The 18,125-nt window shown below is 41.2% G+C and overlaps 1 long non-coding RNA gene across 1 annotated transcript; it reads right to left on the bottom strand.

The window, feature by feature from the left end:
* Positions 1–388: 388 nt before the first annotated feature.
* LOC132250409 (uncharacterized) lies at positions 389–16,969 on the bottom strand. Its single transcript, XR_009462128.1, has 2 exons — positions 13,090–16,969; positions 389–1,291 (listed from the first exon to the last, which is right to left on the bottom strand). It is a non-coding gene; the product is annotated as an uncharacterized LOC132250409 (long non-coding RNA).
* Positions 16,970–18,125: the final 1,156 nt, after the last annotated feature.

The raw sequence follows: 18,125 nt of genomic DNA, 5'->3' as shown, positions 1-18,125 counted from the left end.
GCACTGGGAGAAGCTTACACAGCCACAGCCTTACACCACTCTGAGATAAAGCCTTTTCACTCATGAGGGTTGTCAATGCAGACCACACCACAAGCATGAGACTCATTTAAAATTTTGTCTTAAAAAGAAAGGAAGAAAATGGCCAGCCCCATAAATATACTCTAGGAGACGAAGCATATTAATGATTAGGTTACTAAGTACACTGTGAATTTTCACAGTGGATCAGCAGAAAGTTATGAAGCACAGGTGTTCCTGTAATTGTGATACATTGGGAAAATTCACACTGTTAAATGAGCCTCAGCTTCACACTTCCACCTGTGTGATGTGGAAATGTACCGTTTGTACACTGGGCTATAATAGACAATATACAGGAATGATTACTGGCTGGTTCAAGACCTGCTTGAGTTTATTTCTCTATATTCAACTGAATGTATAATTTTTGCATTTATATTTACCACAGTTGTAAAGTGGGAAATACGTTATACATGCTGGTAAAATAATGATAACACACAAAAACAAAGTTAAAACCCTGTACAGAAAAAATCCTATGCACAAAGCATGGCTTGGAATAAGGATAGTACTTCAGAGAACTTCAAATGAAATCAGGTTTTTTTCTCAGGTCTCTTAAAGCCCTAATATTAACTTAAGGTTGAGGGATGTATTTAAAGTGAGAGGGGTGTACACAATAGAGAGACATGGCTGAATAGCACATACAGGTACAGATCTAGATAGATGGCCTGAAACTGAAAACAAAGGACAAAAGAAAAGCTGTATCTGTAATTTATTTTTCATTAGCATATTATCTTTATTAGAACAAAAATCAGGGAGTGACTCAGTTTACCCACGTTTTATTTTTTATATAGGCTGCATATAGCCTTATGAACTAGGTGTTTTTTTGGAAGTTGACCAAACCTGCATATTATATCATACATTTACAATACTGGGTGTCTTTGTAGAATAGCTCTGCCTTCAAAACATAAATAATCATTTATTTCTTTTCCTTTTGGGGAAAAAGGAATCACCCAAGAAAGAATCAAAGATCAAATGAAAGGGAAGCTCATTCCTTACTTCATTCCTTGGAGGTCGTTTAATTGGTAGATTGCTGAAGAACACAGATTTCAATCTCCTATGAAAACCCTCTTGCAGGAGTCCTGGAGACTTCTTCCGTCATAATCAACAGCAAGACCCTCACTACTAAGGTGAGCTACTGTAACGGCAACCAACTGCTAGAACAACTGGGTTACATTCTAATTTGGGTTTTGTAGGGGATCACTGACATCTCGAATTCTACCTACAAGGAGAGAATGCAAAGACAAGATCATGTGATTTAAAGAAACCCATATTTTGCATAGCTGGAGTTTCCAGGTGGCCTTCAAGAGTATCTTTAACTAGGGAGAATTACAATACATAGTCTGACCTGGGAGTGCCAAAGAGGACAATTTTTGCAACAGTCATGTGAGCAGTAAACAGTAGACCGTAGATAGATAAAAGCATCACTGGTAGCAGAGAATTCAAGTACAGGACCACTACCACTACAACTACAAATTCAGGAAAACTAGTTTGGTGAAAAGCTGGTAAACTTTCCACATACGTAGTGCAGACACTGTCCCTTCACAGTATATTAAATGATTTCTCCATGCTAACAAGCATCTAATCTTTATTAAACGAGTCCCAGTCCAGCATATAAGTACAGCATACAATACTTTCTCTTTTAGTCTTTACCTGGGACTACTCCGTTTTACTGAAAAGTTGGTCCCACTCCCACAGGCACCTCATGACTTCCTGTATTTCTCAAATTTTCCCTGTTGGAGTTGCACCCCTCTTCTCCTACTCCTTCTCACCAATCCTTTATCCTCCGTTCTTTCTTCCTCCTGTTGGCTTTTCTCCTTTCCCCACTGTGTTGCTTTTACCTGGCACAGTGTGTGTCCTCTGACACACAACCTGCTCCTGACTTGGCTTCTGGCTCATATCTGAGTCTCTCAAGACTTTTCCCTATTTCTCCAAGTCTCACCCTCCATGTCTCTTAACACTGAGGGAGTTTCTAATCTTTTCAGGGCCCACATCTGCTGTTACCAAATTCAAGCATGCTTACAACTTTGGGACACTTTCTGCTGGTCTGAATTTTATAGATGCTATGACCAGCCAGTCTTCTGCCTTGAACATTGGCATAGGAATGCAAAATTCAATGTGATGTCGTTGGCCAGATTCAGAAAGACTTCTCCTAACAGACTTTTGACATCTCCCATAATGTGCTTTATTTACTGCAGATTATCTAGATACCAGGATGACTTGTAGCCCTGAAGAGGTAAGTGGTGGCCAGGTGCCACTGTGACAACAGATGGCAATGATATCACATTAGACCATTGGCACAGCGGTTCAGTGACAGACCAGTAAAATCCTACAAAGCATTTTGGAGCTTCGTTGGGTCCATCATTCTCCAAGCATGGTCCACAATCTAGGTCACTTTCCTGACAATAAAGAGACAAGGACCTGAGGGTGTTTTTCCATGAGAATGGCATGTTGTTAAGCATGTACCAAACTATCTTGTCCCCAAATTCTAATGCAATGCAGAGAATGACTTTCAAGTGGCATGATTATTTTATATTTAGCATCTTAATGCAAGATTTCATACTTTGAACTTTAATGAATTACTAAATATTCTGAAAATTTAAGATGTTAATTGCCTACAATTTAATGCTTGTAATCTCAATTTTAAAACAAATCATAAAATGTTTAGAGTCTAAACATCTCTAACATCAAACAATGATTATAATTTCAGAAAATACTTAATATAGTAATAAGCAACTAAGACTTAGCTTTCCTGGTATTAAATTGTAATTCTGTTTATAAACTTAGATTTTCTATACATTTAAATATATATGTTCTTTCAGAGCCTGTTCCTAGTTGTGTTAAAATCAATAGCATCGGAATTTTGCCCCGGAGTTTGAATACAAGTATTTTCTATGCAATATATATATGTAGCTGGCTAACCATAATAGAAAACAGATATTATATGAAAACCAATCACTTTTTCCAAAGACATGAGATCAGATTCTAATGTCATGTGCAATGGTTTGAACATGGAGCATCTCCATTGGTTTCAGTGGAGTGACTCGAGAATTATACTGTTATAACAGAGAGCAGGATTTGGCTCGTTGTTGATAGAAATGCACAATAAAAAAGGAATCAACAATTAAGAGAAATGTTTTGCTCTGTGTGGAGTCTGAGAATAACATGACCAAATTCTGTGCTTTAGCTTGTTGTTAAAGAATTTTAGTGCAAATTCTTAATTGTAACGTTTAAGTGCCTTTGTTATTCCATTGTGTGTTAAATAATGTCATTATGATTGTTATGCTTACACACCAAGTTTTGCCAAAATCCCCCACTCACTGCTTCTTCATTAAATAACAACAAACTGTGAGGGTTAGTTCTGCATCAGCACTTCAATTTCCTCATGAAAAATTGGCCTTCTTTTTTCTTGGCTTGTGAGCACCCCTACCAATATCACTCATGCCTTGTTATATAACAAAAGGAAATAACGGCGACTGCAACAGCAATCTGGCTTTGCCTGCCTGTGCTGGATGCCATTTTGAATTGTACAGCCCAGACAGCATGCATTGTTTCCTCATCACCTTAGAAATGACAGAACAAGGAGACAGAATGCCTCATTCTCCCTAATACTGAGCCCTGCCAAATCAGCTGGAAAGAGGAGTTATCTGAGTATTTTGGCTAGTCAAGAGTATAAGATGTGTGCTTGCTACAGAGAGAAATGAAAACAATCTTCACATCCCTTTCACACTCATTTTCCTTTATAAATGGGAATAAATTACAATCACTGAACGTAAACAATACGTGCTCAGCTTCTTTCCAAAGCAAGACGATGATCATGCAGAGATATAAATGGATTTGGACCAAACTTCATGGAATCTCAGTAATTTCCACCAGAGTCTGTATGAGCGTGTGTGCGCACAGGTTCAGACAGGCACATCCGCTGGCTACATGGGTGCCTTAGCTCTCTAGTCTGGGGGCTACACATATGTTGATATTCAGTGCCTCATTGAAATCAGACCTATGATAACCGCAAATGCTTGCAATCCAACAAAGCACTTAAGCATATACTTAAGTTTAAGCACTTAAATTAAATCTCTGGAGCAGATATTCTTTGCTACTTGTCTGTACAGTGCCTAGTATAATGAAGAACTGACCCCCTATGGGTTATCCCAAGTTCTACCCTAATAATAATAATAATAATAATAATAATTAGAAGTGGGAATAGTTCCTTTAGTTGACTTTTTAGAGCTACCTACATCCTTATATAAAGCAAATGCTCAGGGCCTGTATCAAAACCCATAACTAAGCCCTAATATTGTAAAGATCTGCCCATCTCCAGAGAGATGGCTCATGCCATTTGTACTGTTAAAGTCTGAACCTGAGAGGATTTTAGTAACACTTGATAGACGCCAAGCACCTCCAAAGGAGTTAAGTGCTTTGCAGGATTGGCCCTAACTGGTTCTGCTCCACAGATATCAGTCTGAATTTTGCCATTGACTTCAAGGAGTGCAGGATTGGGCTAATAGCAAACCAGTTCCTAGATTGTCAGTGTAAAATTACGGGGATCTTCTCCAATGTAAAATGAACAGAGGCTGAAGTTTGTGGTACAGAGTCAATAAATATACTTACTCCCCCTCCCTTTTTTTTTTTTTTTTTTTATAAAAAAGGAGTTGGGGAAGGTCGCTTGCTGGCTTACATGCTAATCTTCTCTTACTGCTGGAACTATGGATCAGATGGCAGGTTGGTAATTTTTAGCACAGCTCTTGTTTAGCTCAACACAGACACAGAAAATGAAGCACTCATTTGCTGACTAGAAAATCACAGTTGAGGTCGATTGATGAAGCAGTGCAAAGAAGCCTGTTCTGTCCCCAGCTTGTGGATAAACAATACCAACCATCACCCTTCACTAGTTATATATTCAACTATTGAATATTTAAAAATCCAGCTAAGCTACTGTATGGCTTACTGTGATTTGTAGGGAAAATGTCAGATTATTTTACATTTAGTAACACTCAAAGCAGCCAATTTGTCCTATGTGTCTAACACAGAATAAAATAATTACTGAAAAAAAATATTAGAGAAATCTCAGCAATACACGCTAAATGATGAAACCATGGAAGTGGATTTTCCAATACTCTGTAAAACCTTAGGAGGCCAGGAGTTAACTAAGTCAAATGGCACAAAAATGAAGCAAGGAAGGTACAGTAGCTACTTTCTTGAAAACAAAACCAATCTTTCCATTCCTGCCATTTGTTTGAATTCTTCCTCCGGGCAAGCTGGACAGCTGCACTAGTAGGTTTTTTAGTCATGGGTTGTAAGCCCCACCTGGCTAGATTTGTTTAGCAGACAGCTGGCAGAATGAAATAAAAAGAACAGGGACATACAAACTGCTTCCAAAACAAAAAGCTGAAAGAATACTTTTTGGATGCTTTAGCCTTCGCTGGCTTTATTGGGTGTGTATGTGCGTCTGGGGGGAATTCTTCCTTTAAATATACTTATATTTCCCTCCCCTACCTCTCTGCACCCCCAAAATGTATAAATGAAGCCAAAAAGAAAAAGAAATGAATGCTCAAGTGAACAGATCAACAAGCAAGAAAAAAGACTGTCTTAGCCTATTTGTTTATTTGTGAATATATGCACACATTCCTCATTCCTAGTGTCTAAGTCCCCAAGAATGACATTGGTTTTAAATTAACATCATTTTTTTTTATTTTGGCATTTATCTTTTCTATGTTTTAAAGCCAGTAAAATAGATTTTCTTCATCTGGAACGTTCTTTCTAGCTTAAAGATAAGAAGGAGTCTAAAATTGTGGGAATGGCATCCCTCCTGCATCTGTTTCTCTCACAAACCTATCAAATATCTAATTTTTGGCATTACTGCTGGCTCCAACAGGGGGATGACATAAACCAGCTTTGTGGTTACATGTTTCACTTTTAATCTCATGAAAATGAAAATCAATGCTGAAATGTCCCTTTACATGTGACAATGTGGGACTCTTTTCCAAAAACCAAAGGAAAGGGGCGTTAGCCTGGTTAGGCTTAATATACAGCATATGTATAAACTTGCCGTAATTCAGTTTCAGCATGACTGTAGCAAAGGAATCTCTTTTTTCTTTTTTTATTACAGGGATTTTAAACTATTTTGAGTATATCAGAGTTGGTACACAAAGGAAGATACACAATGCCCAGACAAAATGTAAGATAGGAATCAGAAGATTAGCAGGCTGCTCTACAATGATGTATTTTCTATAAGCATGGTCAGCTCCCATAAATTTATATAATCAATTTGACCAGATTCTCTAGTTAACATCAAGAGAATCTAAGTTTTTCATGAGTTCTTCATTATACTGAACATAGTAAATATTGTATGCAAGACTAAAAAAAACCCAACATGATTCAGACACTGTCTTGATTGGGGAAGCTTCATGAAAATAAACTCCAAATGTTTAAAAATAAAATCTGCCCTGACTCTAACCCTTACATACAAAAAAAGAAAGTACAAGTATGGGGATAGTTAAGCTTATGGTATGGCCAGTATCTGCAAAACCCACATGATCTGGAGTTAAAACAAGCCCCAAACTAGCCTGAAATTCAAATCTATTTTCATATTTAGTAGAAATGCAACAAATATTAAATAGAAGACCCTGAAATAAATCTAACCCATTACATAATACTTGCTTTCCAGAGCAGAAGCCTTTCTTGGCTCTTTTCCACCCCTGCCTATACATCTCCTCACAGCATAGACTTCATGGAGCCTTGTGTGATATGTGCATTTTAGAGTCCTTACTTTACCCAAAACACTGATATCAATATCATATGCTTCAAACAGGAGGAGGGGCTGGGTTAGCTTAATCCCTTGGGCTCAGGGAAACCCAACGCCCTCTCCTGAGACAATGTTGGAAAAAAAATAGAGGCACAGTTACTGCATATAATTTTCATATACTCATGAAAATGTGTCTGTCAAACAGTGAGCAAGGAATGGTGTGAAGGGACAAGTGTGGGTCACATTAGGCTTGTGTGTGACTCTCAGAAACAATCCAATATTTGCTGTAGCCTGACAGCTTTCTATTTAATTTAATGGATACAATTACATCTATTTGGTCAGATAATTACAGGACTGTATATTTTGGGAGGGGAGGAATCTCTGTGGCTTTGCAAAATTAAAAAAAAGCTGCATTAAAAAAGAACTCTCTACATTTCCCCCACTGTCCCCTCCCCAGCGCACTTCCTCCTACATTTTTCCTCTTCACCCCAGCTGTGGAGAGAAGCCAGACAATTTCTATTTCTGAATTGTTTGGTGAATGTTTAGTAAAAAGCCACCAGGTCTGCCCTAGATGAACCTACAACCCAGCCAACATATTTAGTAAAGAAAATTGATTCTTGTTTACTCCTTTCAATAAAGAGAATCATGATGAATTTTAATAGGCTAACCCCCCACGGTTAGAAAAGCTCCCTCCTTTGGCTGTGTGAGCTTTGAAATACGCAAATCAGAAATAAGCCCAGATTTTTAAAATGAGAGAAGAAGGAAGTCTACAAGTTTAAAGCTCATCCTTAATAGTTTGGCTGAACATCCATGTTTCTTCCTGTGTACATCACCCCAATGAGCACTACATCATTTTGTTGCTATATTACGAGAGACCCTAATTGTAAATTGACCTTTACTTTTTAACAGGAGGGCTAATGAATAGCAAAACCACTGGAAGAGTTTCATTACTATGCTGGAAAATTAACATAATTCATTTCAATTCCGTTAAGCAGATACATTTTACTCTGGAGAGATCAGTTTGGAAAAACAAAAATTCGGGAGGAAAAAGGGCAACAACTTGCAAAAATAGTCCTTAAAATTACAACTACCATGGCATAAGCAAGCATGTAGCATACGTTCATTTGGGTTCTGATCGGTAACTGGAGCAATGAGAAAGACCTTTTTGCCCATGCAAAACATAACTGACTTCATTGCAGTGCCACTTCAGCTAATCTGATTCCTGCCCTGGAGTCAGATATTGAAGCTCTTTGAGGCAAAGACTTTGCTTTTCTTTCCTCTATACAGCACCAAATACACTGAGAACATTCATTAAATAATGAAGCAATCTATTTAGTAGAGATATATTGGGCCTTGATATGCAAAACATGCTAATATACTTTACTTTCTGTGGCCACAGGGGAACAGGACTAGGAGCAATGGGCTCAAACTGCAGGAGAGAGGATTCAGGCTGGAAAGCAGGTGGCACTTTCTAATTATGAGGGTGGTGAAGGGTGTAACAGGCTACCTATAAAAATTGTGGGCTCTTTAACTCTGGTAGGGTTACCATATGTCCGGGTTTTCCCAGTTGTCCTCTTTTTTGGCCCCCCGCACTGTGTCTGGGCGGGTTTTTAAAATAAGAGCAAATGTCCGGGTTTTCTGCTCTCCTTGGCTGGCTGCCTGGGTGTGCCACCAGCGGGCAATGAGATTGGCTGCCGGGGTCATGTGCTCCCCACACAGGCTCTGGCAAGCTCCCAGATAAGAGACAGAGAGAGAGAGAAAGAGAGAGAGAGTGCAAGTGTGTGTGAACCTGCACACTTGCAATGCAGGAGCTGCTTGGGCAGCAGGGCTGGGGGGGCAAGGGTCTGCAGGTTGGAAGTGAGGGACACCAGCAGGGCTGGGGGTGGGGAGGAGAGAGGCTGCGAGTTCAGAGTGCAAGACACCAGCAGGACTGGGGGACAGGGGCTGCGGTTTGGGAGTGAGGGGCAATGGCAGGACTGGGGGACAGGGGCTGTGGGTAGGGGATGAGGAGCACCACCAGGGCTGGGAGTGGGGCAGGGAACTGTAGATCAGGAGTGAGAGGCATAGGGGACACAATGGGTGACCGTGAGTTGGGTGTGTGGCACACTGGCAGCACCAGGGGGCTATGAGTTGGGAGTGAGGGGCACCAGCAGGGAGTGGGGGGGCAGGGTACTGCTGTTTGGGAGTGAGAGGCACTGGCAGAGCTGAGGTCAGTGGGTCTGGAGTGAGGGGCAGCAGCAGGGCTGGGGGGTGGCTTGTCACTGAGGGGCAACAGACTGGGTAGGGCACCAGCTAACTTTGCCCCCCCCCATCATATTCCCCCTGCCCCCTCCCCCCCCCCGCCCATGACAGGTGCCCTCTTTTTTGGATCTGGAAATATGGTAATCCTATCTCTGGGAATTTTCAAGGCAGGTTAGGCAGACTCTTGCCTGAGATGGTTTAGTCAGAGACAATCCTGCTTTGAGCAGGGGGCTGGACTAGATGAGTTCCTGAAGTCACTTCCAGCCCTGTTTTCCTATGATTCTTTGATCATGCTATTCAAAAAATAATAAAACCCATTGCTGGGCAATAGCTTTTATACATGGGTGGATTCAGTAGGGTGCAGTGGTGCACTTGCACCCCACTTTGATTCCTGGCCTAACAGCGACAGTAGCAGCATTATTCTTTTTAAGGCAGTGCTAAGGGAGTCAGTTGACTTCAGGGCTCATTAGACGAGATCTATCTCTTCCGTTCTAAAAAATTCGGTCCACAGGTGTTAATGATCCTCTCTTCTTTTTAATGGTCTTGATGTTCTCCCAATCAAACTACCCCTTCTTCTATTCTACTGTCTGTTAGCTGCTCCTGGTAACAAAGCTCCTGTTTCACTGCCCTGCAGATTGTTTTTAACTCATTCCAATGAAGTTATATTTGTTTTTGCTTCAATCATAAACTGAATAATACGGCCTTAGGTTCTTTTCATATTAGTAAAGCTTCTCGTTTGTTTTTAACTGGAGAAAAATATGTGTTGTGTTATATGTGTTAATGCATCTCACCACCTTCACCCCCATTTTGAAAATTCTAGATGCACCCATTCTTTTATAAGAAGCATTTTCTTAATTCCTGAGCATGGGAAAGTTAGGTATTACTTTCATAGACTTCATAAACATTAGGGCTGGAAGGGACCTCGGAAGACCATCGAGTCTATCCCCCCATCCCAGGGGCAGGTAGTCAACTAGGGTCAAAGGATCCCAGCAAGATAGGCGTCCAAATGTTTCTTAAAAGAGTCCAGAGGAGGTGCTTGCACCACCTCTGGAGGCAGTCTATTCCAGGCCTTGGGGGTTCAAACAGTAAAGAAGTTTTTCCTTATGTCCAGCCTAAAATGGTTTTGGAGGAGTTTGTGACCTTTTGACCTTGTCATCCCTTGGGGCTCTCTGGTGAACAGGCATTCCCCCGGATCCTGATGCACACCCCTTAAATATTTATAGGCAGCCACCAGGTCACCTTTGAGCCTGCACTTTTTCAGGCTGAAGAGTCCCATGGCTCTCAGCCTCTTATCATAGGGCCTCTTCTCTTGTCCTCTGATCATGTGGGTGTCTCTCCTCTGGACTCTCTCAAGATTTTCCACATCCTTTTTAAATTGTGGAGCCCAGAATTGGATGCAGTATTCCAGCTGTGGCCCCACCAAGGCCGAGTACAACGGGAGGATGATATCCTGAGATTGCTTAAGAAGCATCTATGGATGCAAGCCAGAGTTGTGTTCGCTTTACCAGCTGCAACATTGCATTGGTGGCTCATGTTCATCTTGTGGTCAGTCATGACCTCCAAGTCCCTTTCGGCCATGGTGCTAGTGAACATAGCACTGCTGAGACTGTAAGCGTGATGTGGGTTATTTTTCCAATGAGATGGAGTACCTTGCACTTTTCTGTATTGAATGTTATCAGGTTTTTATCCACCTACTTTCTAAGCCTGTCACGGTCAGCCTGGATCACCAGCCTATCCTCAGGTATAGACACTTTACCCCAAATTTGGTGCCATCAGCAAACTTGGCCAATCCACATCTGACAACAATGTCCACATCATTAATAAAGATGTTAAAGAGTACAGGTCTAAGGATGGAGCCTTGGGGGACACCACTGGTCATGGTGCACCACGATGATTCGCTTCCATCAACTATCACTCTCTGGGTCCAACCTCAAAGCCAATTCCCCAGCCATTGGACTGTGATGTAGCCAAGGCCGCAGTTGGCCATTTTTTCTGTGAGATCATAGGACACCAGACCAAAGGCTTTTTTAAAGTCCAGATACATGATGTCAATCTCTTATCCCTTGTCCAGATGATATGTCACCTGGTCATAGAAGGAAATGAGATTGGTCACGCAAGACCTACCCACAACAAACCCATGCTGGCTGTCCCTGAGGATGTTGCCATCAGCCCATTTGTCAAGAATGGTCTCTGATAATTTTTTCCAAAATCTTTCCAGGGATTAAGGTCAAACGGATTGGCCTGTAATTCCCTTGATCTACTTTCCTCCCTTTCTTGAAGATAGGCACCACATTGGTCTTCTTCCAATCTTCAGGTACTTCACCTGAGTGCCACGAGTTCTTGAAGATCCTTGCCAGTGGCTGGGCTATAATGCCTGCCAGCTCCTTAAGTACCCTGGGGTGCAATCTGTCAGGACCAGCTGACTTGAAGGCATCCAGCCTTTCAAGGTATTCCTTTACAAGGTCCACACTGATGTTGGATATAAATTCACCCTCACCCTGGCCATCCTGCATCGTGTTAGGCAGGGCAGTCCCATTGGGCTGATGAAAGAACAACGTAAAATACCCATTAAGCAGGTTGGCTCTTTCCAGGGTGTTGGTTGTCAGTTGTCCCATTTGATTTAGCAGTCCAATGTGAGCCTTGTTTTTCTTCTGACTTCCCACAAAAGGACTTTTTATTGTCCTTGATACTTGTAGCCAGTTGGAGTTCAGTTGCAGCCTTGGCTTTCCTGTTTCGCTCCCTACAGGTCTGGACCAGTGCAGAATACTCCTCCTTTGTGGTGATCCCAGTCTTCCATGCTTTATAAGCCTCTCTATTTAGATGCAGGAGGTCCACGAGTTCCTTGCTTGGCTAAGGGGCTTGCTGTGCCCTTCTGCTACCTTCCCTCCGAGATGGGATGGACATCCCTTGTGCTTTCAGGATCACTCCCTTAAGGAGCAACCACTCATCCTGAACTCCCCTCCCCATCAAGTCATAGTCCCTTAGGGCCTTGACAACAAGTCTCCTGAGTTTAATAAAGTCAGCTTGTCTAAAGTCGAGGACTTCTGCATTGCTGATTGACTTGCCAGCTTTGCAATGGATAGTGAAAGTGATCAGCTCACGGTCACTGTATTCCAGCTTTCCTTCGATTCTTAGGTTGCTGACTAGATTATCCCCTTTGGCCAGCAGCACTCTACCTCTTGTCAGTGCATAGACTTCTTGAGTCAGATAGAGCTCATCCACGCACGTGAGGAAGCTTTGTGACCATTCAGATTTGGCTGAGTGCTCTTCCCCTGAGATGTCCAAAGGTTAACACCCGCACCTTTGCTAATAAGCAAAAGCGGTCAGGGCCTTGCTTTTATATGGTATTGCTAATGAGAGTGTCCTCTGAAGCCTTATTATGGCATGGTGGGGGGACTCACTCAGATGCATGGATGACTTAACATTTTAAAACAATGAAAATGTTTCGGAATATCAAATTTGTTTAGTTTTACAATATCCTGAATATTTTATTTTTCACACTTTTAACAGCTTAATCAAAATCATCATCAAAACAGTAGTCCTTTCTTATTGCCAAAACTTGGGTTCATGGTAAATAAAACAATAACTGCTCCCACAACTGTTTAGATAGGAGCTTTGATAAAAGAGGCTCGGCCTTTTTTTTTTTGGTTTGTGCTATAAAAAAAGCATATTCAACAACAAAAAAACCTTCTCATTTGAATAATTTCCAGCCACTCCAGTGAAAGAAAAGCATTTTACCTAAAGAATAATAACCAGTATCACTTCTCGTAACACCTACATTCTCACTGGAGGTCTGCAAAGCAAGTACTGACCCAGCTTCATTTACACCTTATGCAATCTCAGCCTGAGGTGATTTGACTGCGGGCCCTCAAGATTTTGATTTTTGTTTTACTTTGATATCCAGCTTTTAACATCAGCATGAGTAGAACCTCTAAGGGTTAGCTCATGCTCATGGCTGTACTGTGCCATGTAGCTTATAAAAAACAGTCACCATTTGTGTGCAGACATGTACTATAGAAAGCTTTATCAGGTACCTGATGATGAATGCTCTTGTATATGAAAGAGTCCATTCCTGATTATGGAAATTTTGAAACTTGAGCTCTCATTTCTGTCCCAATAACCCATTAGCTGCATAGGCTGGTCAAAAAGAACACAGAGAAAATAATATTTGCACTCTTTTGACTTCCTCTCCATGTCATTACATAAGTTTATCATTCACCCAACATTCATTTGCTTTCCCATATATAAAAAAATACAGTGTGGGTTTTACACTATTTCATGGCAGTAAAGGAGGAAGCAAAGTATAAGAATAAAGTATGTGGGTAGAGATACTCAACTGAAGTTAAAAGAAAAAGAATCTGGTCAAACAAAAACAAATTGTAATAGCTCCGATTCAGCAAGGCAAGCATGCACCTCATTGTCAGGATGGGAATACTCCCACCAATTGTCTAAACACACAACTATTTTCATGCTTAAAGTTAGGAATAGGCAACTTTTTGAACTGAAGGCATTTACCGGTATCCAATGTACTAACGCTTTCCATCCCAAAGTGTCAATCAAACTGTGTTTGATTATGCAAAATCGTACTGTGATAAGCATGCATAATGATTAGTCCTGTTAGTAGTCCCAGTTCAGTCAATGGAACTGTTAATATGAATAAACATTGCTTACCTGAGATCAGGTTTTCATGAGTGAGCCATCTTCTGTGTGTGCACAAACAAGTTCTTTTCTTGATATAGCCAGAAATCGCTTCACTTGTTACTGACATGCAGCCACTTCTAGAGTGGCATGTAGCAGCAGATACAGATCTATTTAACACCACACTACACTAAGCTTTAGAATATGAAATACAGCATAAGGTACCTATTGATGTGAGGAAAATTCAGATGGTGGAATTAGCATTTGCACCAGGGTTGTTGCTTGTGACCAGAGCTCAAATGACCACAACTAGTCCAGGTCTCTTACATGGATGCGATACAATGAGTAGAACAGTGTCTGCTTTCTCCATGCTATAGCATCAATTCAGTAACGACACCAGCTCCTGCAGAATGAAATTGTTTTCCCCGTAGAGTTGTCTTATTCATAGACTAACTAGACCTGACACTACTTACCTTGTGAAATCTGATAAGATCACTGGTTGATCTGCTTTGGCTTCAGGCACCCTTTGGGTAAAACACAAAGCAGCACAAGAGTGATCTGAGTACAACATGACGAACAGGCAAAGTTCTGCTGGGCAGGTGTGGTGATGGCTTGTTTTTAGAAACCTTACATTTTCTTTCCCACTGTTTCTTCCTAAACCTGGTCCAACCCAGATAAAAGCCTTGGTGCTGGTGTCCATTTGAAGACAGCATTCATATCAATATTGTAATGAGAGTCAAATTCCATGTAATTGACGCATTAAAAGGAGAGAGTGTATGGGAAAATCAGTTTGTCTAATGAAAAAATCAGTTTGTCTAATGAAATTAAAGCCCCTAATCAAATACTGGCAATGAATGATGTTTGGAAACTGTTCGAACTTCATCTGGCTCCCCCTCCCCCATCCCAACTTAAAAAAAGTAGTTGTTTTTATCCATCATGAACTTCACCTACACTAAAATCTTTTACACTGTAAGAACTCTGAACCAAGGGCCCTGTCTGGAAACTGGTGTAAGTCCTGGGTACTGCCATTGACTTCACTGGAACTTTTCCTAATTTGTACCAATTGTAACTGGGACCAGAATTTGACCCATGACAGCTAATATAACCATTATTTCTCAAAGATGCTACATCTCTGCGTTTTCACAGGCAAATACCAACAATAAACCCTGCCTAGAATGTAAAAAAATAGTTAATCGTGTCCTCTACATCTTTATCCGTGTACTGTGAGTTTTCAAAGGAAGAAAGCCCCTCTTACATGTATAATATACTTCAGGAGATATATAAATACTAAAGGAGTGACCAAAAGCATGTCCAATATTTTTTTTAACCAGCTGTACAGCTTGTCCTTTAAAAGATATTACCAGAAAACCCCTTGCTTCTCATATACTTCCTGCACCATCACAGCTGCAACAACACCCCACCCCTACTTCTAATATACTTGTGATATTGGTGTGAAGTTCCAGGAAGAAGCTGTAACATGTAACATAACATACCCTGAAGTCCAAGGTTGATATGTTATAGTATCAGCAAAAGAAATGTAGATGGCCCTCCTCATGGAACTCATTTTTCTCCATTTCAGAATGATAAGAAACTGAGGATATAGAAATGTCACAACTAATCCAAGGAGCATTCCCTTTTCATATTTCCTAACATATTGCTAGCCATTTAAGGAAAGGGGCCAAATCCTCTCACCTTCACTAGGGTAGAACAATGTCAATGCTGTGGAACACATAAGACTTACTGCACAAGGGTAAGAGAAAGATCCAGAAACCTGGATTGGATTCTATTTGTTGGGCATCTAAGTAGATTTGGGTGCCTCAGTGCAATTTTTCTCCACCCTGTTCAAAACCCTGAAAAGCCATTAATACATCTACTTTTATAACATACTATCATCTTACCCTTAAGACAGCATCACAAAAAGGCAGTGAGGATTAGGAGGCCCTACCCAAATTTTGTATTAATAGTTTTTCAGGGACTTGAGGGGGAGACAGTGCGTCTCATCAGTGCCATAGCAAGGGGGGTGGGGGAGAATGGGGCAAGCGTCCTAGATGGTAAAATGAAGGGGAACCAACAGGTGCTGCCCAGCCAGGGCGAGACACAAGACGGAGGTGCAAGCAACTCGTTTGGAGGGGAGGGGGCAGCACAGGGATAGGAGAATGGCAGTTCCCACTGCTGTGTGCACTCCTGGGCAAGTGTGTGCGTGGGGGGGGGGGGCAGATCTGTGTGTGGAGCAAGGGTGGGCTGCTGGTGCGGGCTGTGCCCTAGGTGTCAAACTTCATTACTATGTCACTGTGTTTCATTGCATCAGTTACAAGCATTTAAGCTAGGTACAAACATTCAAAAAGCCCAAGGTGGAATCAAAAAGTTATGCAGTTTTCTATAAGCAACATCATTTAGATCAGTAGTGAACAGAACATACATTCACCCTTTGGTGGGAAGGGAAAAGCTTAGACCGGGTTCTGCCATCTTTAAACTAGTCTGTCTGCTGAACTTCTGTTCTGAGTATAGACTGGTTTCTGATCACTTATGCCAATACAAGTGTAATGTCTGTACCTGGCTTTAGACACCTAAATCCACTTACATTCCCAGTAAGTGTAACAGTATCTGTCCTTGAGTGTTTTCAAAAGAACTATGATATATATGGATTTCCTGCATCATTTTACATAAGGGAAGGGATGAATGTAGGGAGGAAGAAGATGGGAGGACCAGTGGTGATGGGAAGTCAGTAGGGCAACAAGTGTGTAAACCCAGTTACTGCCCTAGCTTCCAGAAGGGAAATCACAGCAATCTGAGGCATTACTGCAAGCAAAAGGCTACTGAGAAGTTCTTGTGTCATTCTGTAATGCTCTTCTGTTATTTTGGTGCTATTCTACAAATGCAAATTCAGCAGATAAAATGCACTCAAATCTACACAATATAGCTCCTGATCTCTGCTGGCCTATGGTTTTCTTGTGCAATGTCCTTAGGTTCTTGCTCCTTTTTACCTTGGTTCCTAACAGATTCTTTTAGCCATTGATTATGATAGGAAACAGAAGTCGGACTTTTATTTATCTTCTCTAAGTTCCACACATTGGAGATGGCTGTACCATTCACTCACGTCTATCCAGTAGACATAGCTGCAAAGGAAAATGTTAATTCATAGCCTGAACTAGAATTTTTTTTTAAATGTGTGGGGGGGGGGAGGGGAGGTGTTGTTTAGCGATGAGGGCAAAAACAGAAACATGTAAAAGATTTGCTATTGATTGTCATAGCTGGGACCATCTTGTTGAGCTAATACTTTATTAGTATGCAATAGCTTTGATGATAATGGCCTTTTATTGTTTTTGGTGGTAACTCTTTATTTTAAGTATCTTATCATTATGAATTCATTTAGTATTGATTGCAATAGCTCTGACCATAAAGAATTAATTTGGCATACTATGGATGTCATATACACTTATATAAAAATTCTGCAATAATTCAGGATTAATTAATATGGCAAAGTGTTATTGCTTTTGTAATTTTACCATCTTTAATACATCTCATTTTTTTCAGTAGGTTGGGAAGCCTACTCATGCAATATCTGCACAAGGGATTTCTTCATTCTTATGCAAATTTGTCAAAGAGTAACTAAAAATCTGCTGTACTTTACTCTTGGGTTTCTTAATACCTTTGGGATTAGGGTTGTTTCCTTTTTTTGAAAAAAAATATCCAGAGCATCTAAAGACTTGAAATATCAGGGGTTTGTTGAAACAACTGAGAACACATATTTCCATGTGCTTGACAAGCCTGAAGTGAACACAGGCTTAAATCTCACTCAGCTCAAAATTCCTCCCAGTCCAACAGAAAGATGCCTGCCCTGCTGAAACAAGTTGCTGAAACAAGTCTCTGTAGATATGTTGAAATATACTTCAGGTAATTGAGGTAAAAGCAGGTATTTGTTTTGGACAGTGTGTCTCCTTGCATCAGTTGCAGGCAGCATATCAGCTAGGGCTGTGTGAAACGGCTATGTTTCGTTTCTGTTTTGGATTCGGCCATTTCAGAGGGACAGTGATTCAGTTCGGTGTTTTGGATCGCTGCTCCATTTTGATTCAGCTGAATCTGTTTTGGAGTTTCAACACATTTTGCTGCTGATTCAGAGATTCGGATTGGCTGGGAAGAGGCAGGCACAGCCAGGCAACTGCAGGTTTTCCTGCGGTTCCTCTGGCTGTGTCTGCCTCTCCCCAGGCAGGGAGAGCTGCAGAAGAAGCCACCATGGCTACCCTGCCCTGCCCAGCCCCAGCCTCTGCCTGGCCCTGCAGCCACCCAGCAGCCATCCTGATGTGCAGCCTGAACCTGCTGCCACCCAGCTGTGCCTGCCTCTTCCTGGCCAATCCGAATCTCCAAATCTTTTCTGAATTGATTCAGAAGCTTTGTATTCAGTTCAGACCTTTTCATTGGTCTCACGATTCAA

Source organism: Alligator mississippiensis, chromosome 4 (assembly GCF_030867095.1).
Source record: "Alligator mississippiensis isolate rAllMis1 chromosome 4, rAllMis1, whole genome shotgun sequence".
In the NCBI taxonomy this organism is placed as follows: domain Eukaryota; kingdom Metazoa; phylum Chordata; order Crocodylia; family Alligatoridae; genus Alligator; species Alligator mississippiensis.
This window is presented reverse-complemented; position numbering and strand designations above follow the sequence as displayed.